Below are 15529 nucleotides of genomic sequence, written 5' to 3'. Positions count from 1 at the left end.
TAGGGCCTGACCATGTCCCTAGCCTCCAAGATCAGCTCATTTAAGTTTGGGGCACACATTCTAAATTGGCAGTTTTAGACTAAAAAATATTATGCTAACAAATGTGCTCTGCTCACGATGTACTGTACAGACTGGCTAGGAAATGTTCGCTTACCCCAGTTTCAGTCAGGTTTTGAAGACAAACATCCTCCACAAATGACAGTAATGGAATTTAACAGCAAAGACCACCCAAGACATTAGGAATCTCAAGTTGCTTGGCCTCAGGTTCTCTGGTTTGTTCTGCTCGGCCTCATATGCATTCTTGGTTGAGATACAAAGAAAAGATTGTTTTATTCCTTCCTGACTTGGATTTTTCTTTTACTTCTCATCTGACCAACAGAACATTTAGTAGATGGGCTGGAAAATTCTAGAATTTTGAATTCAACTATAGATACAATAACAAATGTTATAGAAGAGCCAAAAGTCAATCGCCAGTTTATAGAGGAGCCTCAGTGGGGTTTGCCTTTTGTAAATAACTTTTCTCTCTTGGGGGTATGTTTGCATTGCAGGTGCTGCAGCAGCACAGCTGCCGTGCTGTAGTGTACACACTTACTGCAGTCAGGGAAGAGGTTTTTTCATTCATTTTTAATTTTTCCTTGAGGGGTAGGAGCGAAGTTGACGGAAGAATTCTTCCATTGGCCCAGTGGTGACTATACTGGGACTTAGGTCAGCTTACCTGAATCTCTCTGAGGTGTGAATTTTTCACACCTCTGAGCAATTTAGGTATGTTGACCTAAGTTTTATGGGTAGACCAAGCCTTAAAGATCCTCTCCTTGCCTCAGGCTCTTTCGGAAGCATCTTAGCTTATATACCAAAGATGTCTTTTTATCCCCTTCCCTGTTCTCATTTTCCGTTGAACCGGCCAACCCGCACAAACTACAGGACTCTTTTCACACAGTTAGCCATGGACAGGAAAAACAACCAATCAAAATGAAGCATTTCCACCCATCTCAGTAGCATCTCCTCCGTTTTCTGATCCTACTTTGAGCTGTCAGAGTAAAGGCTGGGTCTACACACAAAATTTTGGTTGGCATAGCTATGTGGGCTGGTGTGTGAAAAACACACATACACCCCTAACCGATACAGCTATGCTGGCAAAACCCCAGAGTAGATGCAGCTGCGCTGACAGAAGAGTGTGTCTGTCAGCATAGGTAATGTCATTCAGAGAGATGGTGGTGGTAAAATGCCTTCTGTTGGCATACATTGCATTTACGCTAGGGGGCTCTGCTGGAATAAAGGCCAAACATCAGCTCACCTAAGCACCTACCTTATCAGTCTTTATAACCTTGCAAACCGCAAACCTTTGATCTGTCATAGCAAACCCCACAGGAAGAACTGCCCCAGCTACACATCCATGATGAGGCCATCTCTTCCCTCCTTCCTGGCAGTGCAGGCTGCTGTGTGGTTTGCTGCTCTAGTATACCCCTCCTTCACTGGATTGTGTTAACAACTTTATGTTAAAGCAAAGTTACAATGAAATAACAACACACTATGACTTATGCAAGATCAGGCTAATATTCAAAGAACCTGGCTACTGGATATTTTAACAGCCCCTCAAAGCTGATGTAGATTCAGCTGTGTGGCCTTCTCCAGCTGTACTTAATTTCTCACTGTCTGGCTTGCCCTTTGATGTCTGATGAGCAAGGATCCATCTCCTCTTCCATCTCTTTACATGTGCCTGTTAATTATTCAGTTCAGAAAGGCTGTTTACAGACTGTTACTCTGTTTACAGTTGGCTACAGTTAAACATTTGGTCTTCACAACTCTTTCTTCAGCTCCACTCTATGCAACTCCTTCCTGATTTTTCAAAATAAATGTCTCCACATCAATCTGGAAGGTCTCAGACTCACTGCCCCTTCCCTCAATTGCTGCCCTTGCTCCATTCAGAGAAAGGAGTTTCCTCAAAACAGCTGCTTGTCTCCCCAAGACACAGTGGGTTTTTTCCTCCAGTTCACTAAGGACTGGGAAACAGTGAGTCAGCATCACCATTCTCTTGCTGGGCATTGAAGAAACACATTAAAAAACCTACAAGCTTTAGGGCTCAGAACCGCAACGAGGTAACGTGCCTGACTTGAAGCTGCTGAGCAGTTCTATCAAACTCAGCTATCCATGTGCTTAAAGAGAAGCTTGCACATATGTCTTTGCAGGATTGGGGGCATCAGAGGACAGAAGGTATTCTGACAAAGTAAAGGAAATACATACAGAAGAGGAAAAGAATGAATTATTTGTTTATGGTGCAACAATTCAGATCTGGGCTAAAAATGATTTCAGCCCTCTTTCTCATCACTCCATATGGATTTTAAAATCTATTTAAAAATGAAAAAAATGAAATACACTTAAAACAAATGTTCAGTTAAAAACCTGAATAGTTTCCAATTAACAGATTATTATTACCCTCTTGTAGTGCAGCAGCACAAGCTGAGCTAAGGGATTGAGGCCCAGTTGTGCGAAATGCAGAACAAATGGAAAGGAAGGCATAGTTTCTGCCCCAAATGCTTAGGACCTAATGTAAGACAGAATGCTCCACAAGTGTGTGACCATTGACCAACAACAGGAGAGAAAGGGAGGAAGGAGGAGGGTAGCAATAGGTTCATGCATTTACCTAATCTAACAATGGGCACAACTTGCCTGTACCAAATAATTGTTATTTTAAAACACCTTTTGTTTTGGCAAGCCCTCCTCCTTATTATAGATGGAGCTGATAGCACCACCTCTAATTAAAGTTGCCTGACACTTTCCATTAACAGACTCTGTTTTCAGTTGCTTTTAACTTTGCCAAACTTTAATTGTGCAAATTGAAATCTTCCTGCCTTAGGCTGAAGTTTTTTGGAAAGTTTCAGTAAAAATGGCTCAATCTTTCCAAGACAGAGATTAAGGTAAAATATGTTGCTTTTATTGTGTTGTTAAAATACTTACAACAATTTTGTTGAGAAGCTTTAGAGAATGGACTTGAAATTTGGCAGGAGTACAGCCTTTCTGTCGGAGAAAGGTTTTTTACTATTCTTGTGAAAAATGCCCAGAATTTGGCCAAGTTATAAGCCTCTGAAAAATCTCAGTTCTCATGTACTCAGTAGAAACTTTTTAGAATTTGGCAGCCAAATTCCCCAAAGAGTGATCCAATGTGCATCAGCCTGGGGATGATCAAGATTTTCCCTACAACTGCTCATCCCAGCAACCAGGGGCTGCTTTTGCAGTGGCACCAATTGAGATATTTCTTGGGGAGGACAAATTCACACTAGCAGGGCCCCATTCTGCTCCCTACTTGCCTCTCCCTCCTCCCACAGGGACCCCAGGTCTCCCTCGGCTGGGGTGTCTATCCTCTCTCTTACCCACACAGGGCTTGAGCCAGTGCTGCAAGCAGTTGACTTGTCAGTGGACTCCCCGAAGCTCCACCGCACAGGAACACTCCCCATGTGCCTGGATCACAACCAATGTTCCCTCCAATTTTTTACATCCATGTGCAGAATAAATGTTGTTATTTGCACAATATGGAGGTGATGCGTGACACATCACCTTCATATTGGTGCACCTAACAAAATTTATGTGGTGGGGGTGGGGCTGAGGGCTTCGGAGTGTAGGAGGGGGCTCAGGGCTGAGGCAGAGGGTTGGGGTGCAGGGTCTGGAGTGGGGCCAGGGATGAGAGGTTTGGGGGTACAAGCTGCGCAGGGGCCTGCGGTGGGGAGAGAGGAACTTCCCCCAGCCCTCTCTTGCCACAGCAGCTTGGGTCCAGGGGAGAGGCACCTCTCTCTGACAGCTCCGGCAGGCCTGGGCCTGGCCAAGCCGTTCTTCTCCCCTGGCTGTGGCAAGTGCAGGCAGGTCCATGCTGGGGCTGGCGCCTGGGGAGGGGTGTCTCTCCCCACTGTGGCAGGTCTGCACTAGGGCCGGTGGGGAGGGGTGACTCTGCTCGCCACAGCCCTGAGCCCCTGCGTGGGGCTTAACAGGCAGCTGTGCAGCCGTGCAGCTTAGAGGGAACTTAAGTCACAACACCCCTATATCCGACCCCAGGGGTGGCTGGACCAAATTTGAATGGTATTGTGATCCTGCGTGCCAGGTCACGATTAGGGTGACCAGATGTCCTGATTTTATAGGGACAGTCCTGATATTTGGGGCTTTTTCTGATACAGGTGCCTATTACCTCCACCTCTTGTACTGATTTTTCACACTTGCTAACTGGTCACTCTAGTCACTTGCTGAAATTCGGTATGAGTCAAATTTCAGTGGTGTCGTGACCAGGCAGCTGGAGCGACACAGCAGGGCTCGCCCACAGCAGCCATACTGATTTAGTACAGGACTACTGCTTACAAGTGGTTGAGTCAGAGCCCTTCCTCCCCCTGCCCAACTCCACAGCCTATGGAACTTTGAGCAGGTGCAAAAATATTGGGGGTTTTGGTGCCCCATGGTTGCTACCACTGCTGCTGTGGTGCCAGGCACAGGAACTGAGAGCAGGGGGATTGTCTCTCCTTTGCTCCCAATGCTCCCGCTATTGGCTTCCAAGCAGTGGAGGAACAGGAGGAAGCTGCCTTACTGGAATGTAGAATGTACAACAGGGAGCCTGGTGGGGAGGGCCTGAGACATGGAAAGATCAAATGAGAGGCTCCGGGTGAGAATGGGAGCCTGAAGGACTGTGGGAGGCTGGACTGGCTGGGCAAGAATATGAGGACAAAGCCAGAGATTGGCAGGGTGTATGTGAAGCCAGTTGAAAGGGGTAGATGGGACAAGCAGGTAGAGACAAGGGAAAAAGGGGTAGTGCTGGGGGGGAATAGGGGTATAAGTGTCTGTGACCACTACTGCACACTAACCTCTGAAGGTTGAAAACGAACCCAAAATTGCTAAGTCTCACCATTCCTCTGCTGTCAGCAAAGATCCATGAAAGCCAGTGACAAAGCGTGTCTCTTCCCCCTTCAGTGGCTGGTTCACATAGAGGTTAACAGACTACTGCCGTTACCGGTTATTCTGTTAGCTCAGGTGGCAGAAGTCTACACTGTGAATCTAAAACTTCTAACCCTACTGATGAGCCATGTGGGCATCAGTATCATGCCACAAAGAAATTTCCATTTTTTTCAGGAAAGCCTAGGGAAGTAGACACCAAAAACTAAACATGTGAGGTTGCAAAGTCAAGCACGCAAAAGATAGGAAACGCCAGAATTAAAGTTGCTTGTGCAACCTAGGTTCTTCTTCGAGTGCTTGCTCATGTTGTCGGAGATTTTTGCCTTAGCAGTATCTGTAGGGTCAGCAGTGCCGCCTCCTTGAGTGCCACACTCATGCATTGGTATATTAGGCGCTACCAACCTTATGCCCTTTCAGTTCCTTCTTACAGCCCGTGGTGGTTAGTTGGAGTGCTTTCCCTTGCATTGCAAGAGCTAGCAGTTTTCGTCTATTGTCTTAGAGCCTTAGGGTAAGCCAGCCACTAAGACCCCTTGGGGGAAGTGGAGTGCCGCCAGTCCCCCGAGATGAAGCAACACTCTACACCTCTGTGCCACAAGTCACCAGAGCTACAACCCGGATGCTGTGGGACTCGTCCTTGGTCACCAGCACCACGTTCCCGGTCACCGCTGTCTCAGCACAGATCGCCTAAAGCAAGATGCTCGTCGCCGTACTACCGACGCTGCTCACCATCCTGCAGATAGTCTTCTGGGCACAGGTCCCAGTCACCCGCATAGTGGGAGTGCTCCCCGTCACATCTTCAGTCCGGTCCCTAACAGCAACAGCCAGCAAGCAGACCCAGGCATTGACGGCCCCACCGTGGTCACTGGAAGGGGATTCCTCTGGCACAAAAGCCCAGTCCAGCCTCGCTCCTGGTCTGCACCAATGGACTGCGTCAACATTGATGTCACTGACTTGGCAGCATGGCCAGTGACCTTATTGGGGCACATGGGGAGTGCTGGCTGTGGCGATGCCCCCTTCTCACCACTCTTCGGCCGCCACCTCGGAGCAACAGCTGGCGGCACCGATGGCACTGGGCTCGGTGCATGAGGCATGCCCGGTGGTCGGAGCAGAGAGAACAGTGCCCACCGCTAAGCAGGAAGATGCCCTGGAACCTCCCCCAGTGCAGTGATTGTCCTTGTCCCCGGATGAGACAGTTGCAGGACCCTCAAGGGCAAGCCCGCCAGATGATTTCAAAGAACATCAGGCCCTGCTGTGTCAGGTGGCCGAGAACTTGGGCCTGGAGGTAGAGGAAATGGCTGAGCGGACGGACACCTTGTTTAACCTCCTGTCAGCTCCATCCCAACACTACTGGTGCACGATGGTGTTCTTAAGATTGCCAAGGATCTTTGGCAAACTCCGTCCTCCATCCCTCCCACCTCACAGAAGGCCGAACAGAAGCACTTTGTCCCGGCTGAGGGGTGTAAGTATCTCTATACCCACCCTCCCTCCCTCAGTCTCACTGGTGGTCTCTGTGGCCAATGAAAGAGACAAATGGGAGCATACCAGTTTGACTCCCAAAAATAAAGAGGCCAAACTGTTGGATCTGTTTAGGAGAAAGATTTTATTAGACAGCCAGTTTGCAGTTGTGGTTGGCAAACTATCAGCCCCTCTTGGGCCGTTACAACTTTAACTTATGGTATTCTCCATAAGTTCAAGGAGTGGCTGGCGTTGCTTTACACCACCACCAGACATGATCTAGACCGAGTGGTCAGGGTGCCGGATCACATCCTGTCGTCCCTGGATTGGTGGTTGGATGCTGGGTCGGTATTGCAGGGAGTCCCCTTCATGATCCCATCCCCATCGTTGACCCTTGTCTCCGATGCTTCAGACCTGGGCTGGGGAGCCCACCTGGGCAAACTAAGCATCCAGGGCTGATGAGTGTGGGACGATCTGTTCCTCCACATCAATGTCAGAGAGCTCAGAGTGGTTTGCCTGGCCTGCCAGGCCTTCTTGCCCCACCTGAGGGGCAAGGTAGTGCAGGTCCTGATGGACAATACCGCCGCAATGTATTAGATCAACAGACAGGGCGGAGCCAGGTCGTCAGCCCTCTGCCAAGAAGCTCTCAAGCTTTGGCACTTCTGTGTGCAGCATGTGCGCACATGCCCAGCACCAAGAATGTGCTAGTGGATCGCCTCAGCAGAACCTTCTCGTCTCACCACAAGTGGTCCCTCCATCCGGGGGCAGCCAGTATGATCTTACGGAAGTGAGGGACTCTCCAGGCAGACTTGCTCGTGTCCTGCCAGAACAGGAAATGCCACATGTTCTGTTCACTCCAGGAGATGGACGGGAGTTCCCTGTCAGATGCTTCCTACATCCGTGGTCAGGGGCTCTGATGTTCACCTTCCCGCCAGTGCCATTGATTCACAGAGTCCTAGTGAAAATCAAGCAGGACTGGGCGAAAGTTATTCTGATAACTCCGGAGTGGCTTCGCCAGGACTGGTTAGGCACGCAGCTGGACCTTTCGGTAGCCAAGCTGCTGTGACTCCCTCGCTGGCCATACCTGTCTCAGAATCACAGCAGTCTCCTGCACCCGAACCTGGAGGCGCTGCACTTCATAGCATGGCTGCTGCGTGGCTAAATGCGGATGAGTGGGATGTTTGACCCAAGTGCAACAGGCCTTGCTGGGTGATCCTGGACTATCTCCTGCATCTCAAGCTCCAGGGCTTGTCACTGTTGTTAGTCAGGGTCCACCTGGCTGCTATTTTGGCTTTTCGCTCTCCGTTCCAAGACAGGTCGATCTTCACTCATGACATGACGGCCTGATTCCTGAAACGTCTGGAGCATCTTTACCCACATGTCCGGGATCTGGTCCCTCTGTAGGATTGGAATCTTGTGCTGTCAAGGCTCATGGGAATTCCATTTGAGCATCCAGCTTCCTGCTCTCTTCTCCTTCTCTCCTGGAAGATGGTGTTCCTGGTGGCAATTACGTCTACCTGCAGAGTGTCTGAACTCAGGGTGCTTACATCGGAACTGCCCGATACAGTGTTCTACAAGGACAAGGTCCAGTTGCAGCCGCACCCGGCATTCCTGCCAAAGGTAGTTTTCCAGTTTTGTATCTGCCAGGACATTTTCTTACCAGTCTTCTTTCCGAAGCTCCATAGTTCCAAAGAGGAGTGCAGGTTACACACCCTGGATGTTCAGAGGGCGCTGGCCTTTTATATTGACAGGACATGGCATTTCCATAAGTCTCCGCAACTGTTTGTTGCTGTGGCAGACAGGATAAAAGGTCACCCAGTGTCTGCTCAGAGGATTTCATCCTAGATTACAGCCTGTATCTGATACTGCTATGAACCTGTGAGTGTGCCTCCACTGATGATAATCAAAGTGTAATCAACTAGAGCGCAAGCGTCATCAGCGGCCTTCTTGGCTCATGTGCCGATCCAAGAGATCTGTAGAGCTGCTATGTGGTCGTCTGTCCACACATTTACATCCCATTATGCACTTACCCAGCAGGCCCGGGATGATGCTGGCTTCAGCCGGGCAGCGCTGCTCACTACAAAAGTGTGAACTCCAAGCCCACCTCCATTGGCACTGCTTCTGAGTCACTTAGAATGGAATCGATATGAGCAAGCACCTGAAGAAGAAAAAACTGTTATCTACCTTTTGTAACTGTTGTTCTTCGAGATATGTTGCTCGTGTCCATTCTATTACCCGTACTCCTGCCCCTCTGTCAGAGTTGCCAGCAAGAAGGAACTGAGAGGGTGTAGGGTCAGCAGCGCCTGATGTACATATGTATGAGCGCGGCACTCAAGGGGGCGCCACAGCTGACCCTATGGCCACCACTAAGGCAAAAATCTCCAGCGATTGCAAACTTGGGTACCCACACACCTCTAATGAAATGGACATGAACAACACTTCTTGAAGAACTGTTACGAAAGGTAGGTGACCATTTTTTATTCCCGTTTAACCTGCACGTGCCAAAAAGCTGAGCAAGAAAAATAGTGAACTACGACAATGCTTACAGTGTCAGGTTTGGTTTCAGCCATGCCCTTTCCCCCGACTCAGCCAGCCCTTGATTAAATATTGTAAATGCAGTATCTGTATTTACATTCTTGGAAACCTTGTAATAGAAACTTTATTGACACATTTGTTATAGTCCTGTAAAATGAGCTGATATGACCATCTGGCTTCAGAGAGGGACAGACACCAATTTATTTTAGGTTAATATCCTTTCATTCTGTAGCCTGTCACTTTTTATGGATTCTTTATTTGTAGCAGTCTTGCGTTCTATTGTACTCACACTTTATGATCTTGTCATTTTAAGTCCTTGCATGCTGAGATGGGAATAAGCACTTAAATGCACTGAGTTTAATTACTCTCTCAGTTGTTATTAATTAGTCAGGCAAATTAAGTGGACATTTAATTAACTATGTTGTCACTTCAAGATGGAAGCAGAGTCCAAACACTTTAAACTGGTTTTGTGTTCATTTATCTCAATTAGTCAGAAAGTGTTGAGTAAATCAGGTCATTTAGTTATTTAACGATACAACTAAGTTACTATTTATGTTGCAGTACAGCCCAGAAGCTCTCATCCAGATTCACGCCCCATTGCGCTAGGTGCTGTACAAATACAGCTCTAAAAACCTCTTTAAGATATGGTTCCACTCCATCCACACAGCTACAGCTCTCATATCGCAACTACTGCAACACCATCTTCTTTAGACTTGACAAGTGCAACCCGGCCCTGTTTATATCCATTCAAAATGCTGCTGCAAAAATTGTTGCCCTAGCCCATCACTTTGACCACGTCACCCCTTCTTTGTATCTCTCCATGGGCTCCACAACATCCAACACAAACTACTTGTCTACATGTTTTAGGCCTTTTACAGACCCATCTCCATCCAGCATACTCTCTCCTGTACTCTTGAGATGTTGACTCCTGCCTTTGCTCAGCCAGCAATGCTAGCCCTTATTGCCCACTTGTTAAATTGTCAAACAAGTACTGTAATGCTTCCCCCCATGCTGCCCTCGTGGTTTGGAGGAAATCCCCATAAACATCTGCAACACAACTTCATTGTCCCCCTTCGGATCCCTTCTGACAATTCTCTTTTGATATGATGCCTACAAAAATCTTGATGTTTAAGCAGCTGATGAGTTGGGATCCCACTGTATCATGTTGACCAGCACTGTATCATTTCTCTGTGTTCCTGTGTCTGCATGTTTCCACCAATTGTCTCTTGTCTGTCTTAAGTGGATGGCTTTTCCTACAAGGGAAAATTTTACCAGTTGAAAAAGAACATACTGTATGTGTAGTTATAGCAGTATAAACTAAGATGTGAGTTTAAATCAAGCGAGATATACCAGTGTAACTACATTTTTTACAGAAAAGAGGTTGTTGTTTTTTTTCAATCTAGCATATATCACTTTGGAAGGGGTACCACCCCCCGCCCTGCCCCCAGCCCTTCCACACAGCTGTGTCTCCTGTCAGGGGTGTGTACAGCCCCACCGGAGGACTGGGCTAAAGGGCAGTACCGGTACAGCCGCGCCAGAGGAACTGCCGGCACAGGGTGCTGGCTCCTGAGACTGTCAGCCCCACGTTCTGCTCCTTTCACCGCTGCGGTTCCCGGGAGAGCCCTGCAGTTCAGCAGATACCGATTTCTATCTACAGATATGCACATCTGCGGATAGACATTTGTATCTGCACAGGGCTCTACAATTCATTCTTGAAAACATGTCTTTCCAGTATGGCATACCGGCAATAAATGTCTTAATGGTACAGTGTACCTGACCACACTGGCTTATTTGCACTACTGAATCCAGTGTATAATAATATTCTGTTTACATGAGTTGCATATGAGAGCTTGTTCTAGCATACAGAGATTTTAAATTAAATGGGTTTAGCCAGGAAAACAAAAGCCATTGGAGGAGCAGCAGCTTGGCAGTCCAGCCACATAATCGATCGTTTACTGCATCTCAAGGAGTAAGGTACCTGGACCCTCAGAGCATGATGAATCACCACTTTCTGCCAAGTCATCCTGCCACGCCCTGTCTTTCCAGCAACCAGACATAGTAAGGCTCATGGTGGGTTCTAGTTAGCTCTTTAGTTAAATGGGCACTTTAGACACCCCTGCCTCCAAAGCAGATTGGCCTCTGCTAAGAGGTCAGTTCTGGGAAGGAAGAGGTTGGAACAATGGCCTTATTCTCCTATGGGGGTATTGTTTGTTTTAGTAATGTATGTGTAAAACCATGTCTGAAATGGCAGCTTTTGTCCTTTAATCTATAGACACCATCTTTGGAGAACTTAATTTGCAGTGATCTAGATTAATAGTTTAAGGCCAGAAGGGATCATTTGATCATCTAGTCTGATCTTGTGTATATCACAGGACATTACATTTCACCTACATTTCATTGTGTATTGAGCACGAGGACTTGTGTTTCACTAAAGCATATCTTCCAGAAAGGCATCTGGTCTTGATCTGAAGACCTCAAGAGATGAAGAATCCACCACCTCACTGGGTCACTTGTTTCATTTGTTAATCACCTTCACTGTTTATTTGAATTCATCTGGCTTGAGTGTCCAATGGAGCGAGAGCTAGAGTGGCAAAGACTGGTAACACGATGACCACATGGAAGCTGAGGGATTACCCTGAGTGGGAACATGGAGAGCCTAGACACGCATTTGAACACTGCCTGATGCAGTGCCCCTTGTCAACATGCTGTACCTTGGAGGAACTGTTTGAGATACATGACACCATGAGGTCTTGGCTGCAATTCTGGAGTGAGAAGTTACAATGATGAGCCACCATTGGTTTTGTTATGCTTTTCTCAGCTAAATTAAAGAGACTCAGTGATTTCTCCCCGTGAAATTACCCAGACACTATAATCAATTCACCTTTTAATCTTTTTGATAAAGATAAACAGAACTCTTTAAAGTCTCTCACTGTAAGGCATTTTCACAAGCCTTTGAATCACTTGCACAATCTCATTTAGGTTTCTTAGTCATGTTTGAAGTACCGAAGAAAAAACTTCCAGGATTCTAAAAAAAAAAAAAAAAAAAAAGTGCGGGGGGGGAGGAGATGAGAAAAGCTGGCACAATTGAGACCTATCAATGTTTGAGAACTTTTAAGAGTATAAAGTATCCTAGAGTTATTTTCATTAAGATACATAAATTATTTAGCAAACTACTAGCTCTAATTGCTGAGTAAGAGCTAGGGAGTGGGACTGTCAATCTAGAAAATAGTGAAGGAAATGAAAAAAGCCAAATGAACAAAGAGAAATTAAGGCCAAAGTATTGTTTTGTCATTTACTGACCAGCTATCATAGTTTCTTTTGTGTTAATTTTCTTCCATGAGTTCACTGTCAAATCTTTTTGCTTTCAAGAATATTTTACTCCTGGATTTTCTTTACTAGCTGAGCGGACACTTCAAAACAGATACATCTTTTCTAAGTACATTACCCTGAACTTTGCTAGGAAAAGGATTGAGGCAGAACTTTCTTCAGCAGTATAATCTGTATAGTATCACTTTTCTTCTTAGTACAGAAACAACAAAAGCTTATGTCCACCAATGATGAGTGACTTTTTGTTGTTGTTGCATGAAAAAAAGAGATCTTTTCTTGTCCTTCCACTCCTGTTATGTAGCAGTTATTGTTCTGCCTGTTGTAGCTTGCATTTCATTCCCTTTAAGTAGCATTTAGGTAGCAGCATTAAAGATGCGCTAGTTCTTCCTTTAAATAGAGACCCAGCCATTTTGAAATTCTTTTCAGAAGCTCTATTAGTTCTTTGAATTGTCACCTTAAATTCTCAAAATCTGAACATTTTTAGCACTGACCTGATTTTTCTGAAAGTTCTGTTCTCTGTGGTCAGCCATAGCCCTCAGCTTTTCCAATTGGTTTGATCTTGGCTGCCATTCTGTCTAGCTATTTCTGTGCTCATCTCTCATTAGTTATCAACAGCTGTTACTTTAAAGCCTGTGGAACCAGTGTGGGCTCATGGATAAGAAACCAGACCAAGAATCAGAAGAAATTTTATTCCCAGCTCTGCCAATAACCCACTGACAACTTGAAAAAGTCACACAATCTCTGCCTAAGGCCTGGTCTAAACAGTTGGTTTATTTGTTTTTCTTAAACCGGTATGAGTATTTTGTTCCTTCCCGACCCCACTAAACAAAATTGTTGTACTAGTACAATCCCTACCCTGGATGCAGTTATATTGGTATAAAAGAGACTTGTATCAATATAGCTCACTCCTTTATGAGAGGAGAATAAGCGTATATCAGTAGGTAGCACCTTTCCATGGATGTAACTGTCCCCACACCCACTAGTGCAGATGCAGTGTACTAATCGAATTGTCCTGGTTGAGTTAAAGCAGTACAACACCCTCCCCCAACCCTGGTAGCACCATGGCTAAGGTTTTCTATAAGATGTGTGTAGCAATTGCCTTCATTTCCCAATCTGTAAAATGGGGACAAAATTGTTTCCCTCCTTCATAATATACTTCAAAAGCTATAGCTGAAATGTGTTATGTAAGTGCTAAGTGGTGATGTTACAGATTCAAGAGCTAACTCTATTACCCAGTACCTGGAATATCTTTTTCAGGCTCCGTTACATCTCTTCTTCTGCTCTGTAATGGCTTCATGGATAGCGAGACTATTTTTCTGCAGTTAGAGTCTGAGAAGAGGAGGGTCCAACAGTTTCTGCTTCATGATGGGAGAAGAGCAAAATCAGGTTTCTATGTTTTTGCCCTTTCCCCATTTTGGAATGACAGAAAACCTTACCTACAATGTTTCAGATGCTCAGAAATCACTAATAGGGCTTTGTTTAACAGAGACAGCCCAGCATGTATCTCTTCCCCTCAGTGGCCAGACCAACATCCAAACCAGGGGTGGCTCCAGGCACCAGCACGCCAAGCGTGTGCCTGGGGCACCAAGCCACGGGGGGCGCTCTGCCGGTTGCTGCGAGGGCGGCAGGCAGATTGCCTTCGGCAGCAATGCCTGCGGAGGGTCAGCTGGTCCTGCAGCTTCGGTGGACCTCCCACAGGCGTGCCACCAAATCCGAGGACTAGGGACCTCCTGCAAGCAAGATGCCGAAGGCAGCCTGCCTGCCATACTTGGGGCGGCAAAATACCTAGAGCCACCCCTGATCCGAACTTATTACATTTTTAAAGAAAAAACAAGATGACAAAGAAGAAGGGAATGTGTCAGTGCAAAGAGATGGAAGGAAGATAAGGGCGAGAGAAAGTTGATGGAAACAGACCAGAGGTATGGTAGAAACAGAAAAAGAGAGTGAAGAAAGGGAGAGATGTTTAACAAAATGTATTGTTTTCAACTCCTCACACAGCCGTCAGTTTGTCATTTTCTGACATTCAGAGGTGGGACAGGGCAGCTGTTTGTCTGAGGAGAAAGTAGGGCTAAAAGGCTGAATTTAGAATTATTACCAGGGTAAGAAAAAAGGTATTGGGATAGAAACGTGGTCTGTGCTGAAGAAAGCATCAGAAAGATCAGTGTCTCAGTCCTCAAGGGCTAGGAAAAAAGGTTACAACTGCAATGTTAAGCTATGTGATGGCAAAACTATTCATTTCCCCCCACATGCATAGGCTGGTTTTACCTGCATGGTAGATCGAGCCTCCTATACAGTATTAGGCCAGGTCTACACTAGAAACGTTTTAATCCTGATATTGAGCAATGGCATGCTGCTAATTGGCAACTTTTTTTTTTTTTTTTTTTTTTTTTAAGAAGAAAGATGCCACCCACTTGCAGGCAGGTCTGCAGAAGGAAGCGCTGGGACATGCCAAGCACCCTCTACATGCAGGTTTGCGAGGCTGCAGCTCGGCACACCTGCCTGTGGCTGGTGCTCAGCATGTCCCAGTACTTCTTTTTGGGGCTGCAGCCCAACACACCTGCTTGCACACAGGGCCCACACAGGGAGTGCGGGCTGGAAGGGGAGGCTGTGGGCCAAGCACTAGCAGGGAAAGGGGCTGCAGTCCATATGCTGGATCCGCACAGTACCTCTCTGTGCTCTCCAGGCTACGCCCTCCTGGGGGACTGTGCACAGTGAAGGTTGGGATGTACTGAGCCCCGACCCCTGGAGAGTGCAGGCAGAGGTACCATGTAGATTGTAGCCCCAGCATCTAGACTGCTCCCTGCTGCTGCTGCTCTGCCTACAGGTTTGAACCGCTGCAGCCAGGGAAGACACATCCCAGTGCTTCCCTCCCTGACTGCTGCCTCACAAACCTGCCTTCTGCTTATGAGCAACTGCCGGATAATAGCAACTTTTTCTGGCAAGTGAGGGGTTGTTAATAAGTAGAACTGATGTACTGTGTTTCTATACAGGCAAAACCCTACAGGTAGATGCAGTTAATACCAGCATAGAAGTGCTTTTGCTGGTATAAAGTATTTTGCTCTAAGAAGCAGTGTAAGTTATACTGACAAAAGCATAAACTACATCTATAATAGGAGGGTTTGCTACAATAGCAAACCTATTCTGGTGTAGACTAGGCCTTAGTTAATACAATTATTTTCAAGATACTCTAATATTGTATAGAGAAAGATACAGGATGAGTTGAAAGCTACATTTTAAGTAGTAGCTCTAAAGACTGAGAATGAACACACTGACATTTCAATGAAAA

The sequence above is a fragment of the Gopherus evgoodei genome, chromosome 10 (genome assembly GCF_007399415.2).
Source record: "Gopherus evgoodei ecotype Sinaloan lineage chromosome 10, rGopEvg1_v1.p, whole genome shotgun sequence".
NCBI classification, from domain to species: domain Eukaryota; kingdom Metazoa; phylum Chordata; order Testudines; family Testudinidae; genus Gopherus; species Gopherus evgoodei.
Note: the sequence above shows the minus strand (reverse complement) of the source record.